Genomic DNA, 14,180 nt, shown 5'->3' on the forward strand with positions numbered 1-14,180 from the left:
AAGCTGCATTGCCCCTGCCTGTAAGAAATCCTCCCTGGAATCCTACAGGATCCCTGTAAGAAACTCTGAGAGAAACTTTGTAAGATTTAGTCTCATAACCTCATAGAAATTCCTTCAGCAGTCTGAGAGATTTCTTTTGTAAGATTTTCTGAAGTATTTTTCAATCCTGAATAGCGAACTTGCGAGTAGAGTACCTGAGAAGTATTTTGGGGGCGGGGGGGGGAGGAGAATTTATGTTAGGAGTAGCAGAACAAGTCGGGAGAAGAGTTCAATTTCTGCTCTCTCTTTTTTTCCTCTTACAAACAAACAATAGACCATCATGAAGAGCGCAGTCCTCTTCGTGACGCCGATCATGAAACGTTTATTAAAAGCAAAAACAAGCGAACACAGGAGCCGTCAAAATCCGTCAATTCATTCCACGAAAACAGAAAAAAAAAGAGACAGAAATGGGATCATGACTCAGTACTTATTGCCGACCATTTTCGCGGTCCCAAGGAACGCGCGTCCCTAGGTTCACATAGAGTCACTGTACCGGTAGTGACTCTAGGTTCACAGATCGAGCAGCGCCATCTCACGGGCCAACTCAGGGCCGTGGTGGATGGAACGACCCAGTGGATGTAGCATCGCCAAAAGCACGTCCCCGTCTACGTTCGAACCTCTGCCCCCAGATGGCACTCAGCAGACGCCGCTCACGCGTCCTCCCATTGGCGCGCTCCGGGTGGGCGGGGCGCGCGAGGGAGAGGGAAAATCTCAGGCCAGCTCTCTAGAGAATAGTCAATGCAGGACTCAATGAGCAGGACTCTAATGCGCGAAGTTTGTAGGACATCGTGCATAAACTGTCACCTTCACAACTAAACATGTGTTGCAACTCTCTACGCAGTTTTAAAAAACATACCACTATGTGCAACTTTACATTTAAGAGGGGATACCAGCCGCGGCGTTTCGCCGACTCTTGGCACGAGATGGCGCCGGGGTCTAGACAGCCACCAGATGGCGCTATAGGCGCCGGGTGCCGTACCCAGTACCGTTGTTCAGGAAGTGCGCAATACGCCGCTGGGGCATGTAGTTCCAACAACACGCGTGACCTTGTTGCATTTGTTCGGATCGACAAGAATGTACGGCTAATCTCCTAAGAAAAGAGGAGTTCTTGAAGGGAATGCAGCTTTGTGGGACATATGTGTCTGCGGTTTCTTCCTTGGTTCGCACTCTGTTCGACTTGTGTATCGTCTTGCAGCTTTTGACTTACAGCGTGCTCCTCACTAAAATCTCCCGACTGAATGACTCGAAAACGGTTCATGCTGGTGAAATAATTTCTTTTGGGTTGGTATTAGTGATGCGCCGGCTACAAGATATGCCGCGTAACGTTTATTTGCATACTCACACCAATTGAATAAAAATTAACTTATGAATTTCGCATGCGATGGTCTCCGAGCATGTACCCCATGAAAGGGCACCTTCATAGGTTTCCATTTCTTTCCCCTAAGTGATCGAAAGCAGGTTATTAAAGCGAAGTTCGGTGAAATAACTTATTTGCTGTATTAATTCACGAGAAGTCTATCCTACATAAATTGTACAGCTAATTTTAATCGCAGATGTTGGGATAACAGTTCTCGTATCTGGGTCCAGGAAGAAATGTCCCCGGAAAAAATGTCCGCGGAAGAAATGCCCCCGAAAAAATTGTCCCCAGAAGAAATGTTCCCTGGAAGAAACGTCCCCGGAAAAAATGTCCCCTGAGGAAAATTCACTTTTGGTACGCGTAGACTGGTTGACTTCGGACGTTGACTTTTTACTATATAGGACGGTGTGAATGTTTGGATTTTTGAGCACCGAAGCGAGTAACCGTATATCCTATTCCATTTCCTAATCAAATATGGAATTCAATGTTCGAATTCCAAATCGAAGTGATGCTTCTACTAAACTGAATATATTTGAAGAGACCCGGCACATGGAGAACAAAAAAAAAAAAAAGAGAGTAAGCGCTATACTTACGCATACATACAGGGTGTCCCAGAAAACGTGTCATTGAATTATAATAAAAGAACTACACCACCTAGAGTCATGCGGTCAATGGCATTTGTTCTTACTGGGTTTTTGCCACCTCCTGTTGTGAATGTCGTGTAACGTAAGTTTAATTATGTACATTTTTGCGACCTTAAGTCGGAAATTTGCCTAGCAAAGGTCACTCTTCTATCCCACCAATGTGAAGAGCGTGCCTAATTTTGTCAAGTGGATGATAATTGACAGGGATATTCAGGAGCTATCCCATCGGAAAAAATAGCCGAACATCATGCTCTACGGAGGTCGCACAGAATAGCGCACAATGAATTTTTCAGCGCAATCTTTGTCAATCCGACGAAAGGAGGTTGGAAACCCAGCCCTCCCCGACATCGCAGAAAGAGATAAAACAGGCACGGCTTATCACGTCCGACTTTCGCTTGGATAATACTTTCCCTCTCCCAATTTTAGGACCTGTTACTTTTTCTACTATCACTCTGTGGGCTGGCTTCGGAACCTCCTTTCGTCGGATTGACAGCGATTGCGCTCAAAAAGTCATCGCGCGTTATGGTCCGATGCTCCAAAAAGCATGATATTCGGCTATTTTTTCCGATGGGATAGCTCGTGAATATCACTGTCAATTATCATGAATTTGAGTGAATTCGGCACGCTCTTCATATTGGTGGGGTAAAAAAGTGACATTTACTTGGCAAATTTCCGAGTTCAGTTCGCAAATATTTACATAATTAAACTCGGAGTACATGACATTCACATTATGAAGTAGCAAAAATCTAATAAAAACAAATGCCGTTGACCGCATGATTGTAGGTGGCGTAGTTTGTTTATTATAATTCAATTACACGTTTTCTGGGACACCCTGTATACGTACCGTACATGTTTGTACTCCAATATATGTTGTATATGTATCCAATTACGGTTATTCAACGAGTCACTTAATTTATTCGTATTCATTTCCATTTTAAAATGACTATTCACACATAGCATTTCTTTGCCTAGGTAGTCGCTGTGCGTCAGTTTTGGTGAATTTACTTCATTGTGTCTTGCAACAATGCGGCCTGTACAGTCATGGGGCTCCCGAGATGTGATACCGCTAGACATACTGGAATATATTTTTGTCTGTCAATTTTGTTGCTTTCCCCCCGCATTTTATTTTCCTCTTCACACATCACCGTGCACGTCGATCTGCACACTTCTAAAAAAGAACTTGACAGGCTCCTGGTCAATCCGAATGGCGTCTTCTCTCCTGATTTGTTGAAACTGGACGGCGTACTACTTTCTGTGACACTTCACATTTGTGCTAATTAGCAGAGAAAATGTTTTTCCGTGTTAGCGCTGCGAAGCAACTATTGCTGTACGCGGTGTACAGGCGTGGACGGAGGACAGCAGGAGGGAGGGTGACAGGGGGTTAGTATGCGTCCTGGGCCGACTTCAGGGCTAAGTGAGCGGACATTCATCAGGAAAGTCCGACGGAAAACCCAGGGAAAACCTCAGAGAGCACACCTGGTGACAGGGTTCGAACCCGTGTCACGTTGTATCAACGAACGTGAAATTGATTGCAGTGTATTCCCTACGAGAAATTGTAAGTGAAAGTTGGTCGAGCTTCAAAGTAAAAACCCTTAGTAAGTGGTTAGGAATTTTAGTATTTATTTTGAGCCGGAGGACTTCAAGACCTGCAATATCGCAACCGGGGATTTCGCAAAAATTCCACGCGCACCAAGAGTAGATGTTTCTCGATGGGACATTTTTTCCGGGGGACATATTTTCCTGGGGACATTTCTTCCGGGAACATTTTTTCCGGGGACATTTCTTCCGGGGACATTTTTTTTTCGGGAACATTTTTTCCGGTTCCCCTCGTATCTTGGGTTCCTTATTTTTCGGCCTTTCGATAATTCGGTTTTCTGACTTTTCGGCCTTTTGATGGTTCGGTTTTCTGAAATTTCGGCCTTCTGCTTTTTGGCAGCGGTCGTTTGATCGTTTTTTTTTTTTTTTTATTCTTCACGCACACTTCAATTTGAATAGGCGAGAAGCAGTGTGCACTGAAAGACCCCACAGAAAAGAAATCCTCTCGCGTGACGTCATGTGCACAGTGTCTGTGTATTCCAGCGTTCTCCTACGTCAAAAAGGAGAAACATGCTTTGTATTTGAATCATTCGATAAAAATGGACATGGTTCTCTGTTATGAGGCAGTGCCATGTGTCATACATTTATCGGTATTTATTGAACAAGCATTCCTGACAACGTTCACGTCGCTACAATGCCCCTCTTCCACCTTTGGTTCCTGACAACGCACGGATTATTGGAATATTTACGGGAATCTCTAAATAACCTTTTATGCTTTCTGTTTTTCATCTGCTATATTTCGTCTTTTCCGCTACCAAAAGCGAAATTGGTAATATAACATGTGTGCTCCCTTTCGTTTCCTTGGTGGATGGAGACGTCCCCGACAAAAAGGCTGCTACCCGTTTTCACTTGGCAAGCCTACCGAGGGCGGGTATTATCTACCTTGGCCATCAGTTAATCCGCTTTGAAGGCACCAAGTGGGCCTCCTACAATGGGCTTCTGGTCCCTTCTGACTCACACCACGAGAAGGAAGGATATGGGTTTGGAATACGGGAGCTTCCTCACGCGGAGTGGTACTTCTCCCTTCTAATCCGCTGCATGGCGCTACTATGCAGGGGGAAGACAGGACCATCTCCCACGGCTCTCGGTACATCTGCATTTTGCCCTTAATCTCGATAACGGGTGAGCGGATTTCAATGAGTATGGTATCAAAATACTCTGGAAAGAATTCTGCATCCGAGTTTCAATACGGATTTTTCGTTTTTCTTCTTACTTTTTAACAAGAGCGCTTCAAAGTTGCATTCAATTTTTCCCGTGCTTTCGCAACGCCTAGAAAAATGTCAAGAGCGAAAATAAAAAATCGGTTCTGAAGCTCAAATGCACCATTGGACAAGCTATCGTACAAAACAAACCGGGTGAAAATCCGTCGAATATTAGCCGAGATTAAGGACGAAACGTGTTCCATAGAAAATACATGGGGCCTTTGGAGCTGGTATCCCCTCTTAAAGCCAGCAGAAACAGCGGGCACGCTGGTACCGTCAAGGCGCGTCTCCATCCCGGCTGTCAGATGGTCATGCGTATAACTAGACTGCATCGATGCGCAATAGGCGGTAGCCGACTGAATAGCGGACTTGGCGAGATTTGGAACGTGACTTAACATGGCGGCACATCCGGTTAGACCGCTAGGCAGTCGACTAACCAGGGTATTGGGCGAGTTTGACCTTAGGCGAGGGACCTTGAGCGAGTTTGAGTTCCAAGAGACTGTTATATTCTGGGCACCGTCAAGGAGTGGGCAGTCATGATTATACTTTTGCATTATAATACTGTTACTGTTAAGTTTAATTGTATGTATTATGTATAAGACTTATTTTCTGAATGTATATTTGTCATAGATTGAGAAGTTACCCGTCAAAAAGAACTCGTTACAAGTTAAGTTACCGTGTGAAAAATGTCATTAAGTCAATAACGAAGTTCTTCAGCCTGAAACGTAATTCTCAGTTACTGAGTTACTTAAAAAAAAGAACGAGTTACTTCCAAGTTACTTCGGACACAAAATAGCATTACGCAGGTGCAGCGCGCGTGAGCAGTTGGGTTAGACATGGAGTTGCCTGTGGGAGCGCAACACGCTTAGATCGTTTTCGTTTATGTCCAACATTAGACCTCTCCCTGTTTATAAACAAATGACGTCATAGTGTTTGACAGCTCCACAAATTTGGTAGAGTTGAACTGCGCTCAAAGCTAGAGTTGAACAAAGTCGCACCCGAAAGCCACGGTCTTGAGGGGACTACGATGGTCCCTGGAAAGGACACGTCCTTCGGTCCTACTTTTCTTTCAATAGGAGGCAGCGAACAAGTGCCCGTTCGTGGAACCCAGCCCTCTCCTTCCGATTTGTTTCTGTGTCAGTCTGTCTACCAACGTGGTAACATCTCATTACGGCCCGAGTCTCATTACGGCCGAAAATCCTTTAATCCCCAAGTGTCTCGTTACGGCCAAAGTCTCAATACGGCCGAAGGTAGTCTCATTACGGCCGAAGATGTCTCATAACGGCCAAAAAGAAAAAAGAAGCATCCACCATACTAGCTCTGTATATACTGTGTTTTATGCTTCCCAAAATGTGTCCGAGGCGGTGTGCCCCCACGGCTTGTGTCACACACAATGGTTCATGCACACAATATTGCGACAGTGTTTCATGCATCCCTCGTGAAAAATGTTTTTATTGTCATATGTGTCACACGATATTTGTATGTGTTACGCCATTTTCTCTCAGTATTCAAGCAACATCCTACTCGTTGGTTCTGTGAGCAAACTGTATGTGTGTGTGTTCTGAAAAGTACTCCACAAGGGAGCCCACTGGGAGCTCCAGGAGTCACATGACCTATGACCATGATCTTCTCCCCCACTAGCTGCCTTCTACAATTTACGTCCACCTGAAATTTACAAAAAAGTACATAAGCCACTGAACAAAATGACATATGCTCTTGTTTGATGATGACTATAAGACATATGCTGTCAAGCAGACTTTTTTTTTTCATATATTCAAAACATATTCAAGAATTATGGACAACAATGACAATTACGTCATAATAATGCAGCTGCATAGCCAGGAAACTATTTCAGGAGGTGTTTTATGAGGCTTGACATGGGGTGGAGGAGTCCCCCTCGTCAGTGCTTTATCCAGACCCCCCCTAACTTTTTTGCCTGTGCACCCCCTACAGGGGGTGCCCCTGCGATTTCAGCTCCAGATACATCTGTAATGATATGTTAAGCTGTAATGACGTAACTATTCCAACAATTTTTTCCAACACCCTTCTCGTGCTTGGGATTCTGGATAAACCACTACCCCTTGTTCATTTTCGTGGGGCACTACATTAGAGCTTATGCCACTGCACTGATGTCACAATATTAAAAGTGTGTGTCACTCTGGGCATTCAGAATTCCTCTAAGCGACAATATGTAAATTCAGAATATCCGAAGGGTAAACATCAGATGTTACCTGCAGGCTTCATGCTGAAACGCGTGTACGCAAAACACTTCCGCCGTGGTGGGCGACGCCGTTAGTGTAATCATACACGCAAGACAATTGCGGGCACATGGAGTAGTGGCAGCAACCTGAAAACGATACATTTTCTTGTTACATATGAGTAATCAAAAATATACATTCCCACATGTTTCGTTTTGTCGTTTGTAGGAAGCGCTAGTAAGGGAACAGCACTTGGTTGGTCACATGCAAGCCACAATGCGAAAGGTGCCGATATTTCGATTACGCGATCAAAAATTAAAAGTCTACAACCATGCACACTTCCACATGCAATTACTTCCTCAGCATCGTGAGACATGACACCCATGACATGACACCATGTATTCACGTATAGTGTAATGTGAAATGATATGCAGGAATGAAAAAGATGCCAACATACCTGTAATCCAGTGTCCCATAAGCTTGATTCGATTTTCTGGCAGCTACCAAGAAGAGCAAATGCACGATTCACAAGTTTCGTTTCGCCATTTTCAAGCAATCCCACGTGACCTCCTTTGGATCAGTGAAAAGTGAAAATTACTCGCGTCATGAACATATATGTTCATCTCAGCGCAAATCACGTTTCGCATGCTATAGAAGGAGGGGGGATCAATACTCTTCCTTTCGTGTTTTGATATCTTGTTGTTTTGCTACTCTCACTTCGGAGTTCGGATGGTGTCTAGCAACGTTGGGTACCTCGTTTCTTGTGTGTGTGAGCGAGTGGTTGCTGTTTACGATGTGTTCATATATCGCTTTGTAGTGCTGTAATGTGCAAATTAGCGGACTTTATAGCGGCTCTCTATTTTCCGTCGTTGTCTTTCGAGCAGCGCCTGTTGTTCCGGTAAAAATCGAGTTGAATGAATCGCCACAGCCCCAACGTATATCGCGCAGTGTTGACCAAGACCAAGTCAAGCAGGAATTCTGGTGAGTAATGCTTTCGTAGATTGCCTGTCTTAGTAGTGTGCTGTCCACACATAGTTGGATTCTCATAAGAGTAATTTAAATTAATCAAAACAGCTGAAGTGCCTGTAATAGATGTAACTCGGTATCCGTTCGTAGGTTTGCGCCGTTTCTAGTTGGTTGCGCGTTTAGGAACAACAAATTTATTCGAAGACGATAAGATACCGATAATGCATCACCGTACAGCAGCATTTACTCGTATCATTGTGAGCCATATTTCATTTGTTAAAATTTGTCGTCGTATTTCTTCAAAAATAAAAGCGCAAGTCGGCGTACTTGAATTGATCTCCAAGAACTGCTTACGTCGAACGTCTGCAAATGTTGTACTTATGTGCCTTCGCGCACCATAGTAGGCACAAAGCATATCTGATTAGAATAAATACTTCAAGAGGAAGTCATTCAAATACATTGTTATTTATAGCTGGTTTTCCATTCCAGGCATGGTATGTGGCTGCACGAAGGATTCCGGAAAAGAAAAACAACAACAGGGCTAATAGGATGTTGCTGCCCAGGGAGTCCTGGCGAAGAGGTGAGCTGTTAAGATCATCATAAGGTTCTGTTGTGAAGTGAGAAATTTTGTAGTAGTGCACGAATGTTAATTCGTGCACTACTTTTATAAAAAAGAAACCAGAAATGGAAAGTTATGCATGCATCATTTCATGAATTGTAATGTATTACTATTTGATATTCACATGTTTCCATTAAGGGAATGAACTACTGAACCTATATTCATATCATGGTCATGCTCTGTGTTTACCGGGAAGTCACATTTTTAAGGCTTGTCATTCTTTTGTCTAAATGAATATTTATGTTAACCTTGTATGAAATAGCAGACACGTATCAACACGTGTGCAGCTTGTGCACATTAAAATGAGCCATGTAGAGACAAATGCTTGTTGTTTTTTCTTTTAATATTCTAGCCTATTCATGGTTGCTCATCGCTTCTTGCAGGTTTACTCATTCCAGAAGCAAGAATTGTATCATTGTAAGGCGAATGGAAATAAACTGACATCGACTGAGATAGGTGCTCTGTCATGGCCAATGACTGTCGGATGGCTCCAAAAGCGTCACAACAAAGCCAATATTCATCTAGCTCTCTACAAGTAGCTAACTCCACATAGTAGCCTGCTTCACAGCCTACACTAGCTTGTGGGAGTACACATTACACAATATGTTGCATTGTGCTGTGGTATGATAACATACCGTTTGTCTCGCAATATGTGTATATAAATATGATAAGGGCCCTAAGGGCACAGTGCATGGCTTATACCCTGCTGAATATATATCCATACCTGGCTGCGACATTGCATATCAATGCAGGTTACAATACACATTTTGACATTTGGCCGTTATGAGACATCTTCGGCCGTAATGAGACTGCCTTCGGCCGTATTGAGACTTTGGCCGTAATGAGACACTTGGGGATTAAAGGATTATCGGCAGTATTGAGACTTTCGGCCGTATTGAGACATCGGCCGTAATGACGAAAAGCGAATTAAAAGTTACTTGGAACTTAACTTAACTTACTTTGGCAAAGTTACCTGAAAAAGGAACGAGTTCCTCTGAAAGTTACCACGGCGCAAAAGTACCGAGTTAAGTTACAAATTACCAAAAAAAGGAACTTAGTTACAGTAACGAGTTACCTCGAACTCTGATATTTGTACAAGGGTCGTTCACAGTTGACCGATACATTTATTTCTTTAAATACCATGAAAAATTCGGGAAGCATGAAACTACGTCAGCCTTTTCGAAGTATTCACTGTGCGCATCTAGACATGCATACCATCGCTGCGGCAATTCTTTGGCGTAGAAAGAACTGGGCTGCTGTCGTAGCCACTGCAGGGCATCTTTCTGGAAGGCTTCCTCGGTGTGGAACGTGTAATGGTAATCGCAACAAAAAAATGCACGCCTTTTCGCAGTCACGTGCGAAGAAGTGACAGCGATAGCTGTATCTATCATCCACGCACAATAAGGGCTAGATGTGGCTCACGGTTCTGCTCGGCACTCACCACGTAGACTATTTCAACGTAGACTATTTTCGAGTCTTCTCGGCTTCGTCTCATCGCGGCCGCGTTACGTTTCCGCACTGCTGGGTCAAGTTGTCGTAATGCAGCCAATGCGCGTCCGATTACACGCCCACAACTCTGATTACACAGCCACAACAGCGGCGCAAGCTTTCAAAATATGCCGCCGGCGTGGAAGAAGGCTTGCGCCGCTGTTGTGGCTGTGTAGTTAGTAACAGTTAGTGATAGAGGTGGATAGTGGTAGTGGGTGGGTCCGCTGAATGCTAACGCATTTCCGCCGCATTAATTACATCAATCGTTCTCTCCTTTTTTTTTATCTCTGAGGTGAAATGATGCATCCAGGTTTCATCACCACGTGATGATTGATTGCAAAAAATTACGTCCCCCTCGGATTGGAAGCGGTTCGGCAGCTGCTCAGAGACTGTCATGCGCCCTCCCTTCTGGTTACAAGTGAGGTGTCGGGGAACGCATCTTGCACAGACTTTGCGGAACAGTAGCTGCAGGTGAATGATTGTCTCCACACTGCCGACACTAATGGCCAATTCCGCGCTGGTCGTTTTCGTGCTGCGCAGTGTACTGTGCTGGAGTGTTTTCAGCCTATAGAAACGAACAAAGAGTGAAAGGAAGGACCAATGAAACACGACGCCCGTTGGATTAAGGCAGCCGTGTGACATGCACTGCTCAAGCCAGTGCAACGTTTTCTGCACTACAACAACCAGCGGAATTCGCGATAATATTACGCTGGGCTGCAATGTCCCGAACTGTTACTCGCCGGTTCTTGAGGATGGCTCGCTCAACGTCCGGGATATTCACTGGTGGTGACTGCAAGTCGGACGAACGCGTTCATGTGGTTCATTCGCCACCATATCCCGCCCTTCGCCAAACTGTCAGCACCATTCGTACACTCTTCCCCTTCACATCGTTCGTTCCCCATACTGTGCCTGTAATGAGTATAATCTGCAAAACCTCCAATTTTAGAAAAATCTGCCACCGAAGCTGGTCATTTGTTGCAGCAGTTAATTGGTTTCAGCTTACATAATTTTGTCGCGGCTGGTCGCAGTGAAGCGCAAAAGGACGCTCTTTCACTCCCTTGTCCACCAATGAATTACGTCCTTTTGCGCTTCGCCGCGACCAGCCGCGACAAAAATACATAAACCGAAACTAATTAATTACTGCAACAAATGACCCGCTTCGGTGGCAGATTTTTCTCTAAAAGGTGTCCACTGAAGGTCCCAAAAGGGGTAGTACACATTTTAATGTCGACGGCGCCCTGCTTTAGAAGTTACGTTTTTTCACGAAACTCATTTGAATTTTTATTTATATAATGAGCGCCTCCCACTCATTCACACGGTGCGCAGCTTGTAGGTGGTGTCGGACAGATAATTGTAAAAAAGAAAGTTCTTCGATTGGTGCACCCGTTCGCAAACTATTTCACCCGGGGATTTAGCTGAAACACCCTGTAGACATGGCTCATGCATGGTGGTGCTAATGAAAGAGCTCGCCATTGTTGGCAGATCTTATCCTATAATATGTACAGTTTACACTGAACAGCTCTACAAAAGGAAAAAATGGGCACCAGTGGCAGTAGAAAAAAACTCGATACAAGTAGTATACACAATAGTATGCACGAGTCGACGTGAGAGGTCTCACCTCATTCACAGGAGTACCGCAATAAGTTCAAGTATTACCAGCGATTACCAGAGAGCAGAATTTTAGGCTCTAACAGCCACCGGTTGGGCACCTCAAATGATGCAAAAAAAAACGACAAACAGAGTGCCACAACACAGACATGCTTTTAATTTATGGTGTAGCTGTAAAGAAAATACATTTTGAACACGTGTTGAGCAATAGTAACTTATATAAAAGGTACCGTTTTTTAAATAACTCTTGTCTAACAAAACTGTTTCAGGGATCCTCACTCAAAAACTTTCCCTAATTTCCTCCAAATCCCCCCTAGAATGCACGAAAGCAGCAGATGGCAATAATCTGTCGAAGGTTCTCTGGTGTAAAGGCATGTTTCTATCATTTATGTGTGTGTGTGTGCTCGGCAGAGATGCTTGAGTAGTCACACATGTAACTACACACATAAATACGAAGTTTGCTTTGAAGGGATTATTATATTTTAAAAAGTTATCTAATTTTCCTGAACACAGCTAGTTCTGTCCATTGACCAGCTCATAAGGTTATTAATTCAAATTTTCATTTATACATGCACTGCTGATTCCTATTGCAAAAACTCCTGTGGTTCCGGAACTCCGACTCCGGATACGCGTTATTCTTTTTAATTCCGTGTTAGCGCCGCGAAGCAACTGTGGCTATGAGTGGCTAACAGACGTCGACAGATGCAGAGAGGACAGCAGGACGGAGTGGGGGACAAGGGGCTTAGTATGCGTCCTGGGCAGACTTCAAAGGGAACTGTGCAGACATTTGTTTGGAAAATCTGCAGGAAAACCCAGGGAAAACCTCAGACAGCACAGCTGGTGCAGGGATTCGAACCCGTGTCACCTCCCAGTCTCGGCGTGGAAAGCAGTCATCATAACCACAATGCCCACGGGAGCTGGATTCCCCCCCCCCCCCCCCCCATAATGGGTCCCTTTTCATACCAGACGGTACGCGATGCATAACAATACCATACTCACGCAGAAAAAAAAAGGATGTGCTCGCGGAGGGCTCCTCATGTCGCCACAGAGTAAGAGAGCTACTGGTGCTGCGTGTCAACCCTTCTCTGGCGTCTCCCCCCCGAGTGACGCCACTGCCAGTGGGAACCATGTGTATAGGGACAAGCTCGTACAGAGTACTGTAGAAAGGACACCTGCTAGTTTCGCGGTGTATTACTTATTCCTCGGATGAAACAGCACTTGCCTAAGATTCTGCTCTCTCGTATCATAACATACTGCAAGCAATCATGAACACATTGGAATGCTGTTCTATACATATATACACATATGTACAAGGCATTAACATAGACCAAGCAAAATTGGAACGTGAAGGAAGTGAGTGCAATCGATGAGCTCACGTGGCCACATAAAAAGTGCAGCACTGCTCACACTGCACTAGACATATCTGCTTATTATTTGCTACATGGTCATGTGGACACAGCACCAAAAGAGGAATAAAGAAACACAGAAGAACGAAAGGCGTCTTCTGCGAGATGAAACATGATTTTTTAACCAAAACAATCAAAGTGGTCTGTTTTCTTTGACACCGACTAAAGTACTGATGCAGTGCAAAAATCTTAGAAAAACTCTAAGATGCAAAATTACAATGAAGATGAATGTCAAGGACCTGTCAAATGTCAACGCCTCAATAGAAACTGCTACTAGCTGCAATCAAAATACGGCACTTTGTAAGGTTTAGATTCCTCGTTAGTTGGAACCAAACACATAAGCCAGAGCCATTTCCACAAAGTTGTATGAGCCGTATAATTTACTGTGAATCACCAATTTTACAGAGTCAATAATAATCTTAATAATTGGAAGTAGATTTACAGATAAGGTGAGGATTACGAAAGTTGAGCGGAAACCCATAAGTTCTTGACATTTTTTGGACACGTGGCTCCACACACTGGCAGCAGAACATACAAAATGTGGACTTTCCCACTGTCATCTCGCCCGTTGGCGAAACTGGTTTTTAGATTACAGCTGAGATAAACAGAATAAACTTGGACCTGACACATTCAAAGCAAGGTACAAATGAAGTCAACACTTTCAGATGCTTGAGCAGTAAAAAAGAATCTCACTTCAGCACAACAGCTCTAATTTCTCTTTTTTCTGTGTCCCAATATATTCGACACAGGTACTGAACGTGTTGTTGGTACAGCTTGGGACAAAAGTTTACGGAACACCGGGGTCTCGCATTTGTCCATTGGGGTGACACCCAAGCAGCCAACAGGAGCGGACACACATACAAGGAGATGGACAGAATAACCGGTCACCCGTTTCTTATTTGAACTCCCCTTGATAGCTAGCACGAGACCGCTGTGATGAAGAAATACGCAAGTGCTGTGTTCCGTAAACTTTTGTCCCAAGCTGTACATGAGAAGCACTGTATTTGTGTCAATAACAGTGCTAAATGCACTCGACATGTTGCACATGCTGCATGTT

General features: G+C 44.2%; 2 long non-coding RNA genes across 2 annotated transcripts; one reads left to right on the plus strand and one right to left on the minus strand.

Moving 5' to 3' along the window:
• Positions 1-6,025: 6,025 nt before the first annotated feature.
• Positions 6,026-7,631, minus strand: LOC135383998 (uncharacterized). The gene is made up of 3 exons (XR_010420197.1): positions 7,494-7,631; positions 7,070-7,185; positions 6,026-6,503 (listed from the first exon to the last, which is right to left on the minus strand). It is a non-coding gene; the product is annotated as an uncharacterized LOC135383998 (long non-coding RNA).
• LOC135383999 (uncharacterized) lies at positions 7,467-9,485 on the plus strand. The gene is made up of 3 exons (XR_010420198.1): positions 7,467-8,017; positions 8,492-8,582; positions 9,005-9,485. It is a non-coding gene; the product is annotated as an uncharacterized LOC135383999 (long non-coding RNA).
• Positions 9,486-14,180: the final 4,695 nt, after the last annotated feature.

The sequence above is a fragment of the Ornithodoros turicata genome, chromosome 2, assembly GCF_037126465.1.
Source record: "Ornithodoros turicata isolate Travis chromosome 2, ASM3712646v1, whole genome shotgun sequence".
In the NCBI taxonomy this organism is placed as follows: domain Eukaryota; kingdom Metazoa; phylum Arthropoda; class Arachnida; order Ixodida; family Argasidae; genus Ornithodoros; species Ornithodoros turicata.